The sequence below is a fragment of the Erpetoichthys calabaricus genome, chromosome 1 (genome assembly GCF_900747795.2).
Source record: "Erpetoichthys calabaricus chromosome 1, fErpCal1.3, whole genome shotgun sequence".
NCBI classification, from domain to species: domain Eukaryota; kingdom Metazoa; phylum Chordata; class Cladistia; order Polypteriformes; family Polypteridae; genus Erpetoichthys; species Erpetoichthys calabaricus.
This window is the reverse complement of record NC_041394.2, coordinates 37150087-37173986: the sequence shown is the minus strand read 5'-3', so window position 1 is coordinate 37173986 and position 23900 is coordinate 37150087. Positions and strand designations below refer to the sequence as shown.

The window sequence follows — 23900 nt, the reverse complement described above, 5'->3', positions numbered from 1 at the left end:
AAACAAGCTAGACAAAGCTGGGCCCTGAGCAGACCAGAAATTATTTAAAATAGGAAAGAAGCACTGGCGTCATTAGGGTTATTACACTGTTGGGTGGGCGTCATTACATCTATATGGCAGGAGGCTACAACAGAATTGAAGAGGATCCGTGGATTCATTATGCATTTGGGGTCAAGAGGTGACCACTCACATTAGTAAGTAATGTAAACCAAACAATCACAGAAGACTGAAGGTGGCCAGAGGTCACTAAAACACAAGACAGAAGGTTAAGGGGTCAAAACAGTAGGCTATAGGTCACTATTGGAAAGGTGTCCCCAGGTCAGGAGCCTTGTACAGAATACAAATGGAAGTGAGTGTCATCATCAAAGGCTCATTAGAAAAAACAAAAAGCACAGGAGGTAAGGAGGAACCTGGGGCAATACAGGGCATCAAAGTCATTAAATGATACCTAGGCCACTGCCACACAGATCCAGCATCCTCTGTTCAAACCCCATGCAAAGTTTGCATAGGTTGTCCTGGTGGACTTTCTTCCAGTTATCCTCACACAACCTATTTGTTGTGATTACATGTTGTATGTTATTTTTTCTTAGGTCCTTCTTCAAAAATTTGGATTGGAATTTTAGTCATTTTAGTATGGAAAATTGTGTTTCTGTTTGTATTTATTACTTTTGGTTTGGATCTGAATTTCTTTACTGTGGGACAGCATTTTGTTATCTTTCAGTTTTCCACAAGGGGGCTTCGCCCCCTGCTCGCTTCGCTCGCCTACCCCCGGCGTTTTGAACCCGTGCCCGCTGGGCAGCCACGTGTGAGGATGACGCACGTTTAATGCAGAGCGCTCGCCCGTGTCACTCTGGGGCTCTCCACTGTCAATACGGAGCCCCGTCCGTACCATTATGCGGTGCATAGTGGAGTACTGCGGACCCCGTAGTGTTTCCCGTTTCAGTTTGTATTTCGGTCAGTCGAGCTCTTGTTTTTGAAGCTTTTGAATTCCGGTCTTCATTATCTGTAACCTGCTGTCCATGTGTTTGGCCCCCTCGTTTCACCTGTTTATGACGTTTTACTTTGCTTTCTACTCTGTCTTTCATTTGTGACCTCGCTTTATTCTGCTTTTGTTATAATGACACCTGGTCCGTGGTGATTATATTTTCCCTTTTCGAGTAATAATTTTCATTTGTTTGCAATACTGTGATGTTTATCGTACTGTTAATAATGCATAACTGTAATGTGATTCACCTATGCCGTATAGTTTGGATGTGTGAGGATGACGTATGTTTAATACGGAGCGTTCGCCCGTGTCACTCTGGGTCTCTCCACTGTTAATACGAAGCTCTTTCTGAACTATTATGCGGTGCATTGTGGAGCACTGCGGACTCTGTAGTGTTTCCCGTTTCACTTCGTATATCGTTTAGTCGAGCTGTTTCTTTTTGGAGGAGTCTCTGCCTGGTTTGCATCATTTCAGACGCACGTTGTAGGCACTTGCGATCATTAATTATATCCAGGCAGGCGCGTGTTTGTATCTCGGTCACTCGAGCTGTGTTGTGTTGAACCCGTGCCTGCTTTGCTTATGCAGTTTGAGACGCGCGTTGTAGGAGTCCACGTTCATTAGATCTACGCATTAGTGCCACTCACAGTATGGCGGCCACGCCTGCGCATTCCATATTATGTCGGTTCTTACCATGCTGTGTAGGCGCATTTGCCTTTTGTACTTCATTGGCCGTTCTGACGCCCGATGTAGACGCCTGAACCTTCAGGGTCCGCATCCGCTGTGTGGTGTGGACGTTTAACTGTCGTTGTTTCTGCCTTTATATTCTGTATCTCGGTGTGCATGTGTTTCGTGGCTAGGTTTTTTTGTAGCTGTTGCATTCCAGTTTTCATCATCTGTAACCCGCTCTCCATGTGTTCGTCCCCGTTCTTTAATCCCTTTATGAAGTTTTACTTTGTTTCCTACTCTGTGTTTTATTTCTGACCTCGCTTTATCCTGCTTGCGGCATGTCAGACGGTTCGTAGTCTCTCTCGTTGTACTCTGGGGAGGGGGGCTTTGTTCTGTAACCTGCTCTTCATGTGTTTGTCCCTGTTCTTCATCCTCTTTATGACGTTTTACTTTGTTTCCTACTCTGACGGTTCGTAGTTTCTCCCGTTTTGCTCTGTTGCGGGGGGGGGGGGGGGGGGGTCTTTGTGTGGCGCCTGCGCACGTGCGTAGTCTCTCCTGTTTCACTATGGGAGGGGGCTTTGTGTCTTTTGCGTCCACGGGCATGTCCCTGCGTCCATATCCGGTTTACCATTCTCGTTTAGTAATATGGATTATTATGATTTCCACCCTACTTACTAAGCTATGAGTGTGTGATGTCACCATCAGAATGGCATGAATGTCCGCGTCATCCATGTCATCCAAGATCGTGTATTATTTCAAAAGCACTTTGTGGCACTCCATTTAGTTTACATCATTGGCTGCAACTTTTCTCTTTTCTTTGTGACTCCTTATTGTTATATTATAGACTAATGTTTACGTGTATGACCTCGATTTCTTTCTCACGTTTTTGTTTTGATACAAGGTTAGTCTCCCTGTTATGACCCATTTCTTCATCTTCTTGTCTTTTACCTCATTAATATTTCACAGACATTGTGTCACAATACTCATTATGTTGGCAAGTGACTCTAAATCCGTGGGGCCCCTATGGTTGTGATGTTACATATTATTTAGCGCAATATCCAATGTGCTGAGAGATGATAATGTGAACCAAGAATTGTGATAAGAAAGAAAGCCAGGTCAATGCCGAAAAATCATATAATTAGGTAACCAAAACACGAGGACATAAGAATCAGATTTCTTCTTCTTCTTTCGGCTGCTCCCATTAGGGATCACCACAGCGGGTCACCTTCTTCCATATCCTTCTGTGCTCTGCATCTTGTTCTGTTACACCCACCACCTGCATGTCCTCTCTCACCACATCCATAAACCTTCTCTTAGGCCTTCCTCTTTTCCTCTAACCTGGCAACTCTGTCCTGAGCCTCCTTTTCCCATTATATCCAGCATCTGTCCTCTGCACATGTCCAAACCAACACAATCTAAAAGCCGAAAATGAAACCTGACACTAGGACGTACTTAAATAAGTCAACAAACCCTGGAACTGAGATTCAAAATATTTATCCACAGTGGGATAATGTGCAATGGGATTTGCCTCCATATTTCTATCGTCTCATACTGTGATATAATTGATGCGATGACTGCAGTCATATGACATCTTACCACATCACAAAAATGAAGGACTAAATGGAACGAAAATAGAACTTTTGTCAAATCAAATTGAAGTGACTAAAAAACCTCGAAAACAGACTCTGCGTGATAAACAATCGTAAAATAAACCAAAACACATATATAAAATGTATCAATTATTTGTCCACCATTGAGGCTTCTGAAAGAGTAAACCAGTATACACTATTTTAAGTGAACTAACTAAATGAAGCGGGGGGGGAAAAATATAAAACTATCAAGTCAAGTTGAAATGATCAAAAACCTCAGAAACAAATTCTACTTGATAAAAAAAAAAAACTAAAATACACATATAAAACATGTCGATTGTTACATAACCTCCATGCCAAGGCACATACTCTGGATGCAACCAACCAGCTTGATCAGAAAGCACCAGTGAAATTTGACCAAAAGGCGTAGGGTTGTAAATATAAAAATTAACTCACACTGATTAATGAAGACACAGAACTGGTTTGGATCACACCAGAAATTTTCAGGGCAAGGAATACGGGGTTCAGTGCCACCAGCACCCTGAAGGGGCACTTTACAGACTTGTTCAAGGACAGCTATTTTATTTGGCACATGCGGCAAGGTGGCCATAAGGTTGCTCATTTCTACTTCCATGGCTGCCAGATCCGCTCTCAGGCAATATAAATTCAGCAACCACATTAATCATCTCTGGGTCACACTTGATCCATCGGTATGTAACGACAAGCTGGTATCAAAAGATTATTGTGAACAAGAAAGGAAACCAGGACATTATAATGCAGGTAATAGAGAGAAAAAGGTTAAAGTCGAAAGAAATCGAACAATTAGTCAACTAAAATACGAGTGCAAAACGAGCATCAGAAAGAGTTCAAAAACCAAAAACGAAACCTGACAATAGGACACTACTTCTGAAGAAGCTAACTAACCCTAGAACTGAAATTCAAGATGCTTATTCACTGAAGGAAAATGTGCAATGGGATTGCCACCATATTTACTGTATATCGTCACATCCTGTGACATAACTGATTACATGGTACATCCTAGTGCTGGGCGGTATGACCAAAATACTATATCACGATATTTTTCAAAATGATTCCAGTTTCACGGTATTTGATGGTATGCTTTTCCCGTGCATGAGTGGATGTTAACCACATTTCCCGCTGGCTGGCTAAGAATAATCTATTCCACTGTCATGAGAATTGTACATTGTACAAAAAAACATTTGAATGTGCACACAAGTATTGATACAGGTTTGCATGGCTCCATAAAGTGATAGTTTTCAAGGGGGTGGCACTAATGAAGAGAAGGAATCACATTGCATGACAGCTGCAGTCAAAATATAGAACATTTTTATTGAACAGATTTTGCAAACAACTTGAACTAAAATTTTAACAACATATTTACAACCATCTAAAGAGGCATTTAGACTTAGCAAAATATCCAGAGGTGCTTGTCAAAAGTTGTATTGCACTGAACATGTCTTAGAAAAGGAATAAAGAGGAAATATTTGTTGTAAACCAACTACACTTTCTGTTAATGTTACCAATCTCTGTCCACTGACACATTGGCTATATGGACTGTAATGACGTTGGTTATCTCAATCCACCACTTGCTTTTTTTGTTGTAGGCAGTACCTTTGGCAAACGCGTCTGACTCGAGTGTTCTCTAGCTTTTCCAATCTTAGTTCCATACATTCATGGTACACCAAAGCATGTTTGGGGCTAAGGTGGTGCAGCAAATTGCTCGTGTTGCCGCCTCCAGCAACAACTTTAGCTCGACAGCATTTGCAGTAAATAGTTGTTTGGTCTACATCCGACATTTTAAAACCAAAGTATCTCCAGACAACAGACACGGCTCCTTTTTTCGGTAAAAGATCTTCTGTGTCATCACGTTCAACTTTATCATCTGCTACAGCTTCAGTTTCTGAATGTTCTCTGTCCATTTTCATCGCTCAATACCTCCACTAATGCATGTACTCCGTTGCATGCGTGTTTAGCGGTGTAGCAGTGAAAAAGGTCCCCCCTTAAACAGTTTTCCACTGCACCACATTCTGAACGTTGTTTAAGCTATTTAAACCGGTATTGCAGTATAACAAAAATAAAAAATGGTTTTCGGTACCTCCCAGCACTAGTACATCCCACTATGTCACATAAACAAAGAACTAAACAGAATGAAAATAAAATAAAATTTTGTCAAATCAAATTGTAGTGATCAAAAAACCTCAAATACAGATTGTACAAAACAAAAACTATAAAATAACCCAAAACACACATAAAATGTATCAATTGTTACTGCAGAGGCAGTCCTCCATTACAGCTTCTGAAAGAGTAAGCCAGTACACTTTAATATTTTATGTCCAGGCCTTCAAACATGACGCTGACTTCACTTAAAGCACATTTATTAAAACTGAGACTGAATCCAGTTGCTCCCCAGTCTTGCACCCAATGTTGCCATAATAAGCCCAGTCTCAAGTGAATCTGAACAGAACGACGTGGATGTCAAAACTCCCTGCACGTTACTGTGCATGTGAAGCTTGCATGTTTTCCACATCTCCAAGCCTTGTGTGTGAGATTGACTGGAGATCCTAAACATACCCGGCATGAGTGAATGTAGGCCAAAGTATAGTCTAACTGTGAGATTGGTAAACTTTGTTGCTGCTGGGATGGGCTCCAGCTCACCACTAGTGTTGATCGACGAAAGAGTTTTTGGCAGAAAACTTGCTTGGTTCACCAGGTTTTCCCACTATGCAGCCAGCTTAGATACACTTTTCTTTTCCCTAGCTCCCCATGATGCATTGCAAGGCCAGTGTAACATCACAGAGCTGTAGTAGCCATGTTGGATGGGGTCATAATTATCCAGTAATGCTATGTGCTGAACTTGGATTGTGCATGTGCAGAACGTTCCTGCATGCATACTTTACGGTGCTGCCTGATCTGCTCTGCGGATGCATGAATAATTTTGTACCTGATCAATACTCAGCCAGATTTGCATCCCACATGTGTTTAAAAAATATAAAAAGAAGAATATTATGAAAATGGTTTGTTGTTCTACATAGATTCATACATTGTGTCTTCACTGCTGGATTAGGCATGTTATGCTCCTCACTATGTAGTGCAGATCAGGTAGTGACATCACATATATAAAACACTGCTCCCTTGCTTTGCAGGCTCTGAGTGTTATTAAGTCATAGTGATAGGAGTTTGGGATATACAGAAAAAGATAAAAGACTCGGAGTATTGTTGACTCAAGAGTGTAATTCTCAAAGAGGTACAGTGGGGGAGTAGTTGACACTGCTGTCTCACAGCTCAGGTCACATTTTTAGCCACAATAATCAGTCCAGTAAAGTTGACAGACACCTTTGTAGCCTTCAGGGCCACTTAAAAGACCATCATACTGTTATAATCCACTCAAAACTAGTTCAGTTTCTCCTTCCCAGTTGACTTCAATACATTTTGCTGAGTTCACTGAAATTCCGAAGCATTTCTGTGTTTTCGCCAAACTCAGAGAAATGCAAATTCATTGGGGTTTGATCTTACTTATCACACCATAAAAAACTGGATTAAGCAGTTTTAGTTAATGAATGGATGTTAATAAAAGAAACAAAAACAATGGAAAAAGTAAAATGGGGGGCCCCACAAAAGAATAAAACAACTAGCAGAACACATGCACACCTCAGTTTTCAGGGTTGAGGATCTCGCTAATCTGCTTTCTTTCTTATTCCCCGTGTTTTAAAAGTATGAATGCTTCTTGACTAAGTGTTTATTGCTTTCACTTAACCTCTTTCTCTGGCCTTCAACCACCCTGGTTCGATATTAAGACAGGCAGTGACCATTGTCACTGTCTCCATGGTATGTGGTTCCACCTTAGACCAATTTGGGATGATGTTGCTAATTTCCTTGTCTTCTTCTTTTTCGTCCTCTACAATTCAGGGAAACTGCCAAATGATTGCAAGTGATAACACCCCTTTCGGTCACTGGGTCACAAAACCACGACCACCCAGAAGGAGACAGAGCTCCTTGATCACCAAAAGATAAAAGAGGAAATTGTATTTATTCCAGCTGTGCTAGACTGGTGGCAACGGTTCATTTAATTTTCACACCAAGTAAATGGGGATGGCCAGATTGGCCTCCCATAATGTTTTTTCTGTTGAAATTGACCCCACCATTTAAACAGGACCAGTTCATGATGGGCCCTGTAAAATACTGGGTCCAATAAGCTGAGGTTCCCTTCAGCAGAGCCTACTGATCCTGCACCTCTGATTCCCCACAATCCAGTAAAAAGGTTACTACCAGAATGCATCTCTTCCCTATCACTTTATACAGAATCTCCTAAACTGCCGCTATGAGGCAATGATCAGTAAGCACCAAACTGAAGATCCCTAAGACAGTGACCACACATTTCTTTTTTCAAGTCTAATTTGTCTTCTGCAGGTAGAATTTCTTCTTTCTCTTTCCCAGAAAATCGCTACCTGTGTTCGGGTTATACCCATGCAGAATGTCAGAAATCTTTTCCTACACCATTAAATTGCTTGAAAAAAATGTTTATTGCCTGCTCGTAAAAACCATAATGGCTTCAGGGCATGCAGCTCATGACACCTGTAAAACCATAAGGAACAGTCTGTGACCATTTCAACTCTGGGTTACTGTGCAGTGCCAACTTCTGGCAGACTCCCTTGGCACACTGACACCCAGCCTATTATAGACAACTTTCAAACAGAGAAGAAACAAAGCCAGGAGCATGAATGAGCTATTAGGCTGACCCAGAGACCTAAATGAATGGGGGCCATCCTCATTAGGACTGCACTACCATAAGGGTCAAATGGATGCATTCATTAAACACAGGCATCAGGAGTCACAAAGCATGGACAGCCCACCTTAAGGGTCAGGATTCATTAGGAGTGGGAACTGGTAACCATAGAAACCAATAGAGAGGCGCTGAAGCAAAGGTTCAAAAGTCACAATCAAGGACTGGCAAGCATATTTAAGACCTGTTGACCAAAGTACTGCACAAACATTACAATAAAGCAAAAAACAAATCAACCTAAAAATGGTATGCCTATACTTATACAAAGAAGAATACATACCACATAAGAGACATTTTTAGAGCTTAGATTTATAAAAGTTACAGTTGCAGCTTATCTGATCTTAAGAAGTAAGCTCTCCCACAATGCTCTGGGTTTATTCTGGGTTTTGACTCACCAAGAATCAGCTCCTTCTGTTGACTATTATTAGGATTAGGTTTGTAATTTTGATTCGTTCTCGAGTAACATCTTGCTCTGTGGTTCCGGTTTACTTGTTTGAGTTTGATCTCACAGTTTTAACCCTTGCTCGTCTCAGACCATATCTCAGTTTCTATATATCATTTCCTGGTTTTTCAGCACACACAGAAATTCTTGGGTGCCTTCAGCATGTCCGTCACATTCACAGTCTTGGAGCAGTGACTTTGAAGGCACGGTCAGCCTTTGTTTCTTACATTGAGATCACAGAACAGAAGCTTACTGGAAGATCTTAATGATGTAAAAGGAGAAAACAGGATAATCGAAAAAATTCACCAAAGTGTTTTTCACAGCAAATTTGCTTGGTTCACTGGTAACCTTATTCACTGAAGTTTTTCATGAAAATGTTTTTGTTTTTAATAGCACCCCATTAAGCTTTATGAGGCCAGCATGACATCACAGAGCTGTAGCAGCCATATTGGATTGGGATGTCACTCCCTGATCTGTGCTACCTGTCCGATTTGCACTGTGCATGCATAGATGTTTCACCAGTGCACAATGTAAGCATACACCACCTCACAGTTTATGGTTGTGACAGATTAAGGGTCTCCGTGACCCCTTGAACCCTCAGACTATACGTCAGACACCAGGTAAAAGTCCAAATATGAATATTTATTATAATAATAAAGTGCACAAAGCACCCTCCTCTCCACAATACTCAATAATAAATCAATAATCAAATAACAATACACAATCCTCCACTCCCAGACGCGTTGCCACCCTTCCACCCAGCTCAGCTCAGTGTCTGGGCTTTCCCATAGTCCTTTTATATCCCCTGACCCGGAAGTGCTTCCTGGCAAAACCCACAAGTCCGTATTCCTTCCGGGTCAGGGTAAACAGTCCTTTTCTTCACCCCGGGAGCACGTCGTTCCTTCCGGTCACGTGATGATGACGCACCCCCGGGTTATAGGGCACGCAAGAGCCCACTAGCCCCCCTACAGCGACTCCCGGTGGTCCCCAAGGTATCCAGCAGGGCTGTGTATATAAACTACAAAGTCCATGAGGCCCTGCTGGAACTCGGGGCACCATCATGCTGTCCGGAGGGCTCCTCCTAGCGGCCTGGGGGTGGCGACCGGAGTCTGTAGCCGGTCATCCATCACATGGTGCTGTCCCAATTTGCTTTGTGAATGTGTGAATAATTTCCCAACCTAGGTTGTATAGCAACCCACATTTTCACATGCCAATGTTTTTGCGACCCACCTCCTGGATCCCCCCTCCCGTGAATTCTTCATGACCCACTGGGGGTGAAGTTAGGGATTCCCCTTCAGTGAATCGAGTGTGATTATCAAAGCATGGGCCAAGGGGGTCCCCATCACATCAGAGCATTAGATGAATCAATTGTGATTGTCAATGCTTTTCCTCCTTGGTGAATCAAGCGCGATCATTAGAGTGGTGGTTGGGAAGATCGTTCAGGATTGGCCGTGATTTACCTGCGATGCTGCTGCTATGAATCGAGCGAGATCATTGGAGCGGTGCTTTCGTTCAGAGTTGGCCACGGCCTATCTGCAATGCCACCATGGCCCATAGTTTAGGAAATGCTGTTTTATGGTGATGTCACAACCTGATCAGTACTCAGTATTTTCATTTGAAGGGTACATTAGCTGACCATAATGAGAGTATCATGACACTACTTTGTTATTCTACATCGATTCATTGTATGTTCACTCCCTGATTAAGCATATTATACTCCTCGCTGTGTAGTACAGATCAGGTAGTGACCAGGACAGCCCCCCCGAGTATTTAACGCTAATCCCTTGCATCACAGGCTCTGTGAGTCTTTGTCGGTTGTGGTGAGAGAAGCTTGTGAGATGCAGAGGCAAAGCACTCGCAATATAATTTTATTTCAGGCAGGAATGGTGTTTAGCAGTGCTGCCTCACAATAATAATTTAATTTACTTCCATAGCACATTTTAATTCAAAGGATTTAGCTTAAGGTGCTTTACAAGATGTCAATGAAACAGTTATGAGAAAAGAAAAAACAAATTAAAATTACGTAAGAATAATGACTAAATAGTAAGCAATAAATAATGGACACTTATACAAGGTGAGCCAAAAAGAAGTACCACATTTCAAACGTGTATTATACAAAAACGCTACAAGATAGAATAAATTTCATTACAACACAAGAAAGGGCATACAAAATAGATTTTTTTCAAAGTGCTTTAAAAATGATGTCTTCAAGGTGGTGGCCATCATTAGCGATACATCCTTCAAGACGATTTCTGAACGCTCTAGTGGCGATTTCGTGGCGAATAGCGACCTTGAGGGCTTCAAGGTTTTGAGATCGGTGTGTGTATACTTTCAACTTGAGATAGCCCCACAAGAAGAAATCGCGCAGAGCGAGATTAGGCAAACATGAAGGCCACTTGACATCGTCATGCAGGGAGATCAGCTTCCCCGGAAACATCTCCTGCAAAACTTGCATGGATCGCCACGCCGTATGAGCTGTTGCTCCATCCTGTTGAAAACCAGTAATCCACCACATCCATTACTTCCATTTTAGCATTTCAATGTAATGTTCTGAAGTGACGGTGATCGTTGCTCCCCCCTCCTCAAAAAAGTAAGGGCCTACAATGCCAAATTCAGGAACGGAGCAGCAAACTGTAACACACTCACTGTGCAGGGGTCTCTGAGGAAGTTCACAAGGGTTGGTTTTAGCCCAACAGTGAAAGTTTTGCTTACTTACACATCCATTCAAATGGAAATGTGCCTCGTTGCAGCACATGATGATGGCATCTCGATGAACAGTTTGCAGAATGTTCTCACACAACTCTTTACGGCTCTCCCAGTCTCTCTTAGTGCGTTTCTGCACTACCATCATTTTGTATGAATGGAAATTAAAGTCCTCATGCAAAATCCTCCTCAAAGATGTGTTGGAAGTGCCTAAGGCAGAAGCATGTTTGTGCGCTGAACGTCTTGGAGACTGCAAAATTGATGCCCTTACAGCTTGGATGTTTTCGGCCACCCAATCCCAATCTGGGACATCACCATTAGAAGGAATGCATTGCATACTGATGATTTATTTGTTAGCTTCGACAGCAGAAGAACGGTGCGCACCAGACCAAGGCATGTTGCCAACTTAAAACTACAAGGGATTGCCTATTAAAGGACCCCCACCCCAACCTACTCGGCTGCCTCTACCTCACACAATGACCTTGAGAAATGTGGTACTTCATTTTGGCTCACCCTGTATACTGCATATAATTAAGAGAAGTATAGTCCTTAAACATATAGAATTGTCTTTCTAAGTCTCTGAATGTGAGTCCAGTGATGGCCAGAATGGACAGAAGAATTAAAAAAAAAAACTCCAGTTAAGCTGGAGAAATTCACAGCTCAGGTCTCATTTTTGGCAACGATAATCGGTCCATCATAGTTAGCAGATGCTTTCCCAGCCCTCAGGGCCACTTAAAAGACTGTGGCACCATTATAATCCACTCAAAACTACAGCAGTTCAGTTTCTCCCTACTCATTCACTTCAATGCATTTTGTCAAGTTCACTGGAACATCAAAATTTAGCAGGGTTCAGTCATCCCTAGTCAGCAATATACCATTCATCACCTTAAAAATAAAACCTAAAACTTTAAAATGTATCTTATAGCAGGCAGGGAGCCATTGAAGATAAACACTAAGAAAAAGGCAATTGTTCAGCTTGTTCATAGTGCAGGCAAATCCACCTGCTTTTATAACTCTGTAACTGGCAAAAAGGGATCTGAAGATGAATCGCAACACACCAAAACCAACACACTATGGAAACTAGTTATAAATAGATCACTAAGAATTATTTAACTGTAAATCAATCAGAAACTCCAACTCACAAAATCTACTATCAATTATCACAGATGCCACAAGATTTGTTGCACTGGCTTAAAAACTGTCATTGGTGCAACTCCCATGACCATGACTCCTCTCACAAATCACAATTACCTCCTGGCAATTAGACCACCAAAATGCGGCTCATACACATAACAAAATGGTGTTGCAGTATTGCAAAAATATATTAGTAACAAAATATGCTAAATTGGGCGGCACGGTGGCGCAGTGGGTAGCGCTGCTGCCTCGCAGTTGGGAGACCTGGGGACCTGGGTTCGCTTCCCGGGTCCTCCCTGCGTGGAGTTTGCATGTTCTCCCCGTGTCTGCGTGGGTTTCCTCCGGGCGCTCCGGTTTCCTCCCACAGTCCAAAGACATGCAGGTTAGGTGGATTGGCGATTCTAAATTGGCCCTAGTGTGTGCTTGGTGTTTGTGTGTGTCCTGCAGTGGGTTGGCACCCTGCCCGGGATTGGTTCCTGCTTTGTGCCCCGTATTGGCTGGGATTGGCTCCAGCAGACCCCGTGACCCTGTGTTCGGATTCAGTGGGTTGGAAAATGGATGGATGGATGGATATACTAAATTACAGGAGTACTGAAAGAATAAAATTCACAGCCAGAAATAATTCCTAACATACAAAACAACTACAAAGAAGCTTAAAAAATATATTAAATTAAACAATAAATTAAATTAATTCCAACCATCCATCCATTTTCCAACCCACTGAATCTGAACACAGGGTCACGGGGGTCTGCTGGAGCCAATCCCAGCCAACACAGGGAGCAAGGCAGGGAACCAATCCCAGGCAGGGTGCCAACCCACCGCAGGACACACACAAACACACCAGGGCCAATTTAGAATCGCCAATGCACCTAACCTGCATGTCTTTGGACTGTGGGAGGAAACTGGAGCACCCGGAGGAAACCCACGCAGACACGGGGAGAACATGCAAACTCCACGCAGGGAGGACCTGGTAAATTAAATTAATTAAATTATTAAATTAATTATTTTATTGAATTAATTGAACAATACATTTTTGAAGTTTTCTCACTCATAACAGATATGCATGGACATTATGGCCAAACATTCATATCACGGTATAATTAAAAATTCTGACAGTTTCGGTAGACATTGGCGTAAAGTATTTCTGCTTTTTTCCGACTGAAACTTTCCCTTAACAAATACCAAATGTACAGTATTACTAATTAAACAGATAACAAATGTAAAGTATAACTAATTAACGGTGCACACAGACATGCTTCTTATCACCTCTCTTTAAGGTACAGTTCTCTTTCTCTCTCGTTCGACCCCTGACCCCAGTCATTCACTCACGCCACCGTCAAACATGCAGCACAAGGCACGGCTGCTTCCTGTAATATCCATCTGTTTGATTTGAGTCACCAATCAGGTTCAACCAGACAGCATACCGACTAATACTCTTCAAGGGGTGGGCTCTATTATTAAATGCAGTTCACATTCAAGTCCACGCACACCTTTAAGACACTATTACTCTTGACACAAAATCTCACTTCCTGTTTCCTTTTATATGTTTAAATGTGTTGACGTTTTCAGCTAAATTGTGGCATACTGGTAGAACAGGTTTCTGTAAAATCCGTACCTAAAAAAGAATTTTATCTGGTGTGCCACTGGATCAACCATGACTACGTTGAGAGAGTTTATGTTATGGAACTAACTCGATAAAGAGACTCCACAGTCCCCTCTGCTCAGGACTAAATAGGTTTAATACTCTAAAACTGTCAGAGTACGACATGTCGTTAAGTCCTGGGATTCACCTCATTGTTCTCCTCTGCACAGTTGCAAAAGCTGCTGTGTTTTGAGATGAATGAAACGTTGCAATGAGCAGGATCCAATCAGGAAAGGGCCACGTAATAAGCTTGACCCAATCAGAATACTCTGCGTTTTCACTCCTCCACACTGAAATGCTCAGACTGTGTTTTTAATAATTCTTTACATTTATATAGTGCTTTTTCTCACTACTCAAAGCGCTCTCCACACAGGGAGGGCCCGGAAAGCAAACCCACAATCTCTTTACTGCAAATCAGCAGCACTACCACTGCGCCACCTGTGAGGATTTTGGAAGTGTACAGCTCTGGAGTGTTTTCAAAAGTCTCCGTTTTTAGGGGGTAGTGTAAATGAAAAAACAGAGACAAATATCTGTGTTTTTAAATTAAAAAGTATTAGTGTGGACATAGCCTATGAGAAGGACCCGTAAGTCAGCACTGAGCCCTGTGGACAGTACAAGCAAAATAATGGACTTCAAGCACCAGAAGCCAAGGAGAAGAACTCACCAAATGGAAGTCACATAAGGAGATATACACTTACAGCAAGGTCCAATGGGCAGGACATGCTAACAGCAGAAACCATGAGGAAGAACTGTATTAAAAGAAGGACCTGTGGGGTAGAACTAACTAACAGAAAATCTGTGCCAGTAGGGCCGTAGGGCACATTCACGAGATGGGATCCAAGGAGCAGGACTTGCCAGTTGTAAAGTTTAAGTGAGGCCACTCATTAGGAGTTGGACCTGTGAAGTAAGACTTCCTAGGAGCTGGGTACATGGGAGAAAACTGACAAATAAATTGGGTGGGATTACTGAAAAGCAGAAGACACAAGTCAGGATGCGCTGACGTCAGAAGCAGGGCTAAATAAGATTCACTATCAACAGAGACTAAGGGGCTAACACAAACACAGGTACACAGTGTGACAAAAAAAGGACTCAAGAGGAATTGACTGACCAAGACAAGGACCCGGAGAGAAGGATGAACTGTGAACAACAGACACAAGGCAGGATTCACAAACAGCAGGAGTTAAAGGGACATGGCTTGAAAAGAGGTGGGCCTGAGAGCTCGACATTCCCAACCTCTAAACCAGGGCCTGTGGGCCAGAACTTAATCTAAAAGCAGTCTGGACTTACTAGGAGCTGGGCAGTCAAGACAAGACTGACTAACAAGAGAGGACCCAGGAGTAGAATAAACTGAACAGATTCACCAATAGCGGGACTTGCCAACAGTAAGACCTGAGGGACAGAACTTCATGAAATCTACAAGATGACTCACTAAAAGCATCAGCTGTCAGGGTAAGACACGGGAAGCAGGACCTGAGGGAGCAGAAGTCACTAAGATGATCTGCAGCATTTAATTAAGGTCCAAGAAGGGAATGAGGGAAAAAACTCACTAAACAGCAAGATTTACTAAGAGCAGGAGCCATAAGACAGGATTCAGTAATGGCAGATATCGACTAAAAAGAAGGGCGGTGTGGCAGGGCTCATGGTGGGGAAACAGAAACAGTCAGTAGAACAACTCCCAATGTTTAGGTATCATTTGGAACTGAGAAAGATGGTTCACTACAGAGTGGGTTTCAAGGTGCAGGAGCCACAAGAATGACAGAAATCAAAGGGCAGGATATGCCATCGTGCCCAAAACACAAAGTTTGGTAAAAGTAGAGCCAAAGGAACAGGACTCTGTAAGAGCAGGAGCCATGTGAAAGTGCTCACAAACAAGTGACAGAACATGAAAATGGCAAAGGTGTAGCCTGTAGGCCTTTAATTGCCAGAAGAGGGACCGTCAGCCATGGTCCACTAAAAGAATGGAATGTGGGGAGGGACACGGGAACAAGGGGACAAGGGGAGGCAGGAGTCACTGAAAACACCTGCAGCGTTCACTTAAGGGCACAGTAGGGAATGAGGAAGAGAACTCACAAAGCCTCTGGTATCAAGCAGATGCTATGATGTAGGACTCATTAACATCAAAAGTGAAGGTGCATGATTTGATAACAGTTGGACTTCAGGAATAAAACTTGAAAATACAACAAACTAAAAGCAGGGGTTGTGGGGTCAGGCTCAGAAACCAGAGGACATGAGAGGGCAGGAGTCAGCAAAACTGTTCCCATTGTTCAGGTCTCACTTGGAACTGTGAAAGGTGACCAGACCAGAATAAGAGAAACCATTAGGACGGATTCAACAATGGCAGGAATCAAGGGGTAGGTCTCACCTGCTGAGCTCAAAATGCAGAGTTTGATATAAATACAACTTGTGGGACAGGTCTCTGTAAGAAATGGAGCCACAAGCCACTAACATCAGGAACCAAGATGAAGGATTGGATCCTTTTTGGAACAATTATTGGATAGCACCGATGAGTTTTTGTAGGGCTGAATGGCCTATTCTCGTCTACATTGTTCTAATGTTCTAACTTGAAAACAGTAAAGATGTGGCCTCTACTTGCCAAAGGTGGGATGGTGGGCCAAGGGCAACTAAAAGATTGGGCTGTGGGGCAGGATACAGGAAGTGGAGGACTCAAGGGGGGCAGGAGTCACTAAAAAGATCTCAGCATTCACTTAAGGGCACAGTAGGGAATGAGGAAGAGAGCTCACTATGCAGAAGATATCATGGAGGAGGATTTACTAAGAGCAGGAGCCATTAACACAAGAAGCCAAGGTGCAGGATTTGATAAACGCTGAACTTGCAGAATAAAACCTGAAAACACCATCAGCAGGGGAACGGGCCAAAAGTCACTAAGATGATTTGGAGCATTAATTTCAATCTCACTTGCAACTGAGGAAGAGAGCTCAGTAAACAGCAGGATTGGCAGGGACCCACTGGAGGACTGACAACAGCTCAAAGTCAAATGTCTTTTTTGAAGTGGATTGGGATCACTGGGGTGCTCCTCTCTCAGGATGAGAACATTATACAGATCACTCGTTGACTGCAGACTGCTTGCGGCTATTGGCGTTTCTTAGCGCAGAACACAGTGGACGGCTCACCTCTCTCTGATTTTGGCAAGAAACACAGGATCAACTTGGCATCTTCTCGCCTTACCTTAGCTTATCATCTCTTTTGTTTTTACTCACAGAATATTACCCCATGGGTGAATGAGCTCTATGTGTCCCAGGCTCTGAGCTGAGATTGAAGGAGCTTTACGTCATACTCCTGGAACGGAGCTGCTGATTCCTAGCGAAAAGGCCAGGGAGCTGTCAGGCAGCTATTTTGGGAAGGTGGCCTCACGCATAGAAGTATTATGCCGTACTGAGGTCATGTATGTGCTGGGGGTGGGTGTGGGGGGAGGAGTGTAAAGATGTGCCCATTTCATCCTCCTCTTTATCAACACTCTGCCTGTATGCCAGCCCCAGTTCCCAAGTGCCTCTGCAGCTACACAGCATAACATTCTCGAACCTGCTTAATCCAACCAATGGTCCATAAACCCTCCTGGTAGTATAAGGAACAAGGCAGGAAGCAACTTTGGATGGGGTGCCAGCCCATTGCAGAGCCCACTCTCACCCACACTTACCCGTGACAAATTTAGAACCACTCATTAATCTGAACTGTCAAGTTTTAGGATGTGGGAGGAACACAGAAGGACACAGCAACAACGTGAAAATTCTACAGGACGCCAGATCTGCGAAGCACTGCTCTATAACTGCCTCTGTAATGATCCTCCATTTCCTAGACATACCAAGTCTTATGTTGTATCTCCTTAGTCACATACCGCCTGGTGCAGGCAATGCCCGAGAGGAGCTGTGCACAACTACTTGGGTTTACTCCACTTTGGCGAAGGCTTTTGTAATATGACAAGTACAACCAGCCCCGATGTCACAACACTGCAAGGTGGAGGCCGTCCTCAATAGAGGATGGACAGGTAACTCTGCCCCCTGGTGTACACCCCCAGCCTACTCTGGTGTCAGCGTCTTCTGTTCAGCCTGATCTATTAATTGCAGGCCAGTCAGGGAGAACAGCAGCAATGTTTCCTGAGGGATTGATAATGTGAGGCGCACTCTGCCAGAGAGTATTTATAACAGCAATGAGTCAGCCGGCCCTTAGCAGGTGGGAGGACACACTCACACACACACACTCACACACACATGCACACATGCACGCACGCGCACACACACACACACACACACACACACACACACACACACACACACACACACACACACACACACACACAGCAGCCAGAGAGAGGAACTTGACAAGCCAAAGCTGGATGCCAAGTTAGAAAAGGCAGAGCAACTATACTCTTAAAAATAAAAAAACAGTCACCTGCATGTTACACAATGGAGATCCGAAACGTTTTACAAACTAATTTTCTTCCCGCTAGTAATTTTTTACAGAACTAGTAAACACATACACCTAAGGTCCTAAAATAAAAGGCAAATAAATTAAACCAAGTTAAAGATAAATAGCTATATCTGTCAGTTCCTCTAGAAGTTATAATGTACTTCATTTCTTCTGGTGGCTCATCTAGAGTAAGCGGAACTTGTTCTATTTTGGAAACACGCTTCTTTGTTTTCAACGTATAAAATACAGCATAACATTGAGGACATTGCTGATGTGACTTTGCTCAGCAGTGGTCTTCAAAGAAACATTGATGTTAAGGATTAAAAGCAATGCTTCCCTATGATCGGAAGTTTCGACTAATTGACGATTGGTTCGGTTATCGTCATGCATTTCTTGTCTCTTAGGCATTTTTGCATTCTGTATCTGGGATTTTGTCTTGCGTGTTTTGAGTTTTCATGTTTGCCTGCCGCTCACTTGCTCTGTGTTTGGGACCACGTCTATGTGCTTCAGCACCTTGTTTTCTTATTCTTTCTCGTTCATCGCTTAATCGCCTTCTTCAATTTACTTGACTCTCAGCAGATGTTGGTTCTCTTCTTTTCTTTGTGCCGTTATGGTGGCTATCAACTTTTTTTTCAATCACTGGAAGAGCCAAACTTACAACATTAATGTTAAAGGTAAAGTCATGCAAGTTTTTGCTTAATTTGAATGGAATATGCTTCATACAGCAACACAGATAATGGAAGATTGTTAATGTTAATGGAATATCCTTAATGTTCTTCTATAGTCCTGAATTTAGAACAATTTCAGATTGTGTACATTATGTCTTAGTGTATGTGATAACATAAAGAAACTTGCTTAATGTAACCAAGATGATTTAGGCCTTAAAATAAACATCTTAGATGAGTCGTTCTTTTTCTTTTTTGTGTGTATAATCAACTTTGCTCTTTATTTTTTGTGTGAACTGTTTTCTTTGAATTTCACTAAAACTTTTTAAATGAAGACACTTAGACTATAGACTTTTGTACTGTACATTGCTCGAACCTTTCTGGTAGCTGCATTTTGAACCGCTTTGAAAAACGTCATTGACCATAGCTACAATTACTTTGTAGTATATACACCACTTCAGGTCACTGTGCCATTGTGCCATCCTTTATTTAGGTTTAATTTAGTCTGATGCTCAATAAACACAATACATCTGATTGACTATGATTTCTGAACAGATATGGTTCTGTATCCTGTTGGACATGCAGGGACAGTGCTTGTATTACAATAAAAAAGTGGCCACCAGGTTGCCATGACATAATTTTTTTTGAATTTCAAGAACATATCAGGCTATATTCATGATAATTTTTTGCTTGTCTTCTTATTATTTCTTGTTCATCATCACTGTATCGCCTTCTGCAATTTGCCTGATGCTCACCAGATGTCACTGCACTTCTCTTTCTTATTGCCATTGTGGTGAATATCATGTGGTTGTCTGATTATTTTGCCATAAACACATGACCACATGTCACTTTGCCATCTTTCATGGGCACCAGGTTGCTGTTACTTAATTTTTTTGAGTATAAAGAACATATCATGTCATAACATTTTAATTAAAACCAAGGTCAAGATTCTAGCTCCATTGGTTTGTAATTAATTTCAGGACAGACAGAAAGAACTTAGCATTGTATATATATATATATATATATATATATATATATATATATATATATATATATATATATATATTTGTCACACACGTGCGCATGGGAGGCAGCTAAAGGGCTTGAGTGAAGGCAGTTCTGAGGCATGCCGGGATGTGGCAGAGTGCACTGACTCTTTTTTCCCCTTACTTGTAGACCATTCCCGGCAGATTCCACTTGGCTCTCTTGACGTCACTTCCGGGACCGAGCCAATGGAAGAAGACTTTACCGGCTCCAGCCCCTGTGATGTCACGTCCGGGCTCGAACCAATGGCTGAAGAACATGAGCCAGATCCCTATGACCTCACTTCCTGTCTTCCCCTTTAAAAGTCTACACCTTTTCCCTATTCCCTCAGTCTTGTTCTGGACTCAGTTGTATGCACCGAGCCAATGGAAGAAGACTTTACCGGCTCCAGCCCCTGTGATGTCACGTCCGGGCTCGAACCAATGGCTGAAGAACATGAGCCAGATCCCTATGACCTCACTTCCTGTCTTCCCCTTTAAAAGTCTACACCTTTTCCCTATTCCCTCAGTCTTGTTCTGGACTCAGTTGTATGCACATCAGTGCTGTTTATTGATAAAAAAATGACTTTGCAGCCAGGATACCGAATTATACGGGCGGCTGCCCCAAATTTTATCTGTTTATGTCTCATTTTTGTGACATTGGCGTAGTCGGCAGAATGAAGAAGTCCTGGGGACAGGACCTGCAACACATCCAGGTGGGAGCGTACCGGGGTCGAGTTTCCAGGCGGGGAGGGTGTCCCGTGTTTCGGAGTGGCCCGGTACAGGCTCTGCCACTGGCATGCTCCACTAGGCAACCTAGGCAGGCCAGGGAGTGTGCGGGAGGGGCTCACAGAATTGGGCTGCTTCAGAAGGGGGAGGCAAAGAGGGCTGTTTATGCTCTCTCTGAGGAGAGTGCCCACCTCCCTGTGAAGCCAGAGCCCCGATTTCCACCTAGGGGTGCCCCAGACTGGCAGGTGAGTAGTCTGAAAAACTGGAGGTTCGATCCAGAGCAGCCGGCCCCTCAACAAGCCTGGTCCCTATGGGCAAAGGTAGGGCAGTGGCTACGGCCACAGGAACTCAAGCCTTTTCAATTATTAGAGCAGGTGGCTTGCTATCTGCTGCTGAATACACTACCCCAGGGCTTCACCCAGCCGGTCTGGGGTAGACAATTCAGAAACATGGTAGAGCTCATAGAGCTCGTATAAAGACAATGGATGGCCTCACAATCTGGGGGAGCTGAACAGTCCCTTGGTCGAACTCAACCGGAGTACGTCCCAAAACCTAGCCCCAACCCCGTATAACCCAGAGCTTGTGCAGACGTCCCCGAGGCCGCGGGTGCGCAAACCGCTTGGGAATGAGGTGGAATGCAGGTGGAGGAGGAAGAGGGGTTGGTGTGCTCTGACAAACCCGTTGGCGGTCCCACACACAGGCATGGTGATCTTAACAGGTATAAAACTTCTGATCTGTTCAATACCGGCAGCAACATTTCCATTGTTGCCCGCCGATTTTTGCTACCGCAACAGTGGTTGAAAGTTAAGACCGGTGTAACCTGTGTCCACGGAGAAACCCGCTGGTACAGGACCGCCGTTTGTGTCATCAGTTATGGAGGATCAGTTCAGAACTTAACCGTGGCGATTCTCCCTGATCCTCCACACCCGGTGATACTAGGGCGGGACTGGTCTAATATCAAAAGCGGTGAGACACATACCACTCCTGGGATTAACTTGGGCCTAGTTATGGATGGGGATGAGCCGTCTCAAGCTGCCTGCACGCCATGTAATCAGCCGGCAGAGAGAGATGAAGCGGCCGTCCTGAGTGACGTGGCAACTCCCGGGCCGTCGCGTGCAGACACGTCATCCACCAGTGCCGCGGCGGAGCAGGAGGAAACCACGCCCCTTGAGATCGGTCCAGACCCTCTCTCCCTTTTACGGTTCCAATTTAGAGAGACGCTGGCTTCCTTTAAAAGGGAGCAGTGGAGTGACGATTCCCTGAAATTTTCAAAAAATGCAGTGGTCCTAGTCAACGGCCAGCGCACTAACCAGTCAATGCCACAGGGTCCTCATTTTGTGTTAGATAACGACCTTCTCTATCGTGTAGCAATGCATGACGGGCAGGAGAGAAAGCTGCTGCCAATCCCACGAACCTTCTGGCGGCAGGTCTGTGAGTTAGCACACGCCCACCTCCTAGGTGGCCACTTGGGCACCGAAAAAACCCTGGAGCGGATCAAGCTCTGTTTCTGCTGGCCGGGAATCAATGATGAGGTTCGTCGCTTTTGCACTTCTTGCCTGTAGTGTCTACTGCGACAAATTCCAAGAAAGGACCGTGCTCCTCTCATTCCTATTCCCCTGATTGACATTCCCTTCCATTGAATTGGGGTCGATATAGTTGGACCTCTAGAGCCCTCAGCCCGAGGACACAAGTACATTTTAGTCCTCGTGGATTATGCTACCAAATATCCCGAAGCTGTTCCGTTGCGCTCAGCCACTTCTAAAGCCATCGCATGGGAATTACTAGGGGTCTTTGCGCACATGGGTATCCCCAAGGAAGTCTTGACGGACCAGGGGACACCTTTCACCTCGGAGACGTTCAAGGAGACTGCCAGATTACTGAAAATAAAGCATATAAAGACCGTGGTGTATCATCCTCAAACCGACGGTCTAGTGGAGAGGTTCAATCAGACTCTCAAACAAATGCTGCGTAAGGTGGTCAGCGAGGATAGAAGGAACTGGGATCAGCTCCTCCCCCTCGTCCTTTTTGCCTATCGGGAAGTCCCACAAGCCTCCACGGGGTTCTCCCCTTTTGAATTACTGTATGGGCAACAACCCCAAGCATATTAGATATCCTAAAAGAAGGATGGGAAGAAGAGGCTCTTCCCTCTACAAACATACTAGAATATATCGCGCAATTGCGCGATAGATTTGGAAAGATTCGGCCCCTCCTTAAAAGTCACATGGAAGAGGCCCAAGCAGCACAGGTCCGTTGTTACAATCGCAGCACGTCTCTCCGGAAGTTCCAACCGGGAGATCGGGTCATGGTCCTAGTGACTACCTCCTACTCTAAGTTGCTTGCCCATTGGCAAGGCCCCTACGAAGTTAAGGAGAGGAAGGGCCTCGTCGACTATTTGGTGAGTCAATCCAATCGTCGGCCGAGGGAGCGGGATTATCATGTGAACCTGCAGAAACTGTGGAAGGACAGGGATCCCAATCCCTCCTCCGGCCAGCCCCACTCACTCTTTGCTCACATGGCTAGCCTTAACTTCGGGGCGGATTTAAGTCCTAGATAACGGCAGGAGCTGGAAACAGTTATCCGGTCCATTCGGGAGGTAGTCAGTGAGAACCCTGGAAGGACCTCTCTGATTGAGCACAACATAGTGACAGAGCCCGGGGTTATTGTCTGAGAATGCCCGTATCGTCTTCCCGAGGCAAAAAGGGCTGAAGTGGAGCTTGAGATCAAGCACATGCTGGAACTAGGAGTGATTGAGGAAAGTTATAGTCCCTGGTCCAGTCCCATTGTGCTGGTCGGTAAGCTTACTGCACCCTGTTTTATGACAGACGCCTGTATGAATAACCAGCCGTTATAGCAAAACAGCTTTGTCAGCTTTTAACCCTTAGTAGCTTGCAAGCAGTTAATTTTTCTTTCACAAAACCACTAACAGTAATGTTATTCTGTATGAATGTTAATGTTCTTCTGTACTGTAATTTTCTTTTTAAATTCTGTTATGTTTTGTTAATTTATTGTGATGGGCAGTGGGGGAGCAGAAAGAGTTGAATGCTGTGCAAGTGATAGGACTGGCTGAAGAGAAGTTTTGAGTAGGAAGTCAGAAGGC

General features: G+C 43.8%; 1 protein-coding gene across 42 annotated transcripts in view; it reads right to left on the bottom strand.

The window, feature by feature from the left end:
• Positions 1-23900, bottom strand: part of LOC114648726 (calcium/calmodulin-dependent protein kinase type II subunit beta) — a 412239-nt gene that overhangs the window by 241461 nt on the left and 146878 nt on the right. The window lies entirely within an intron of this gene.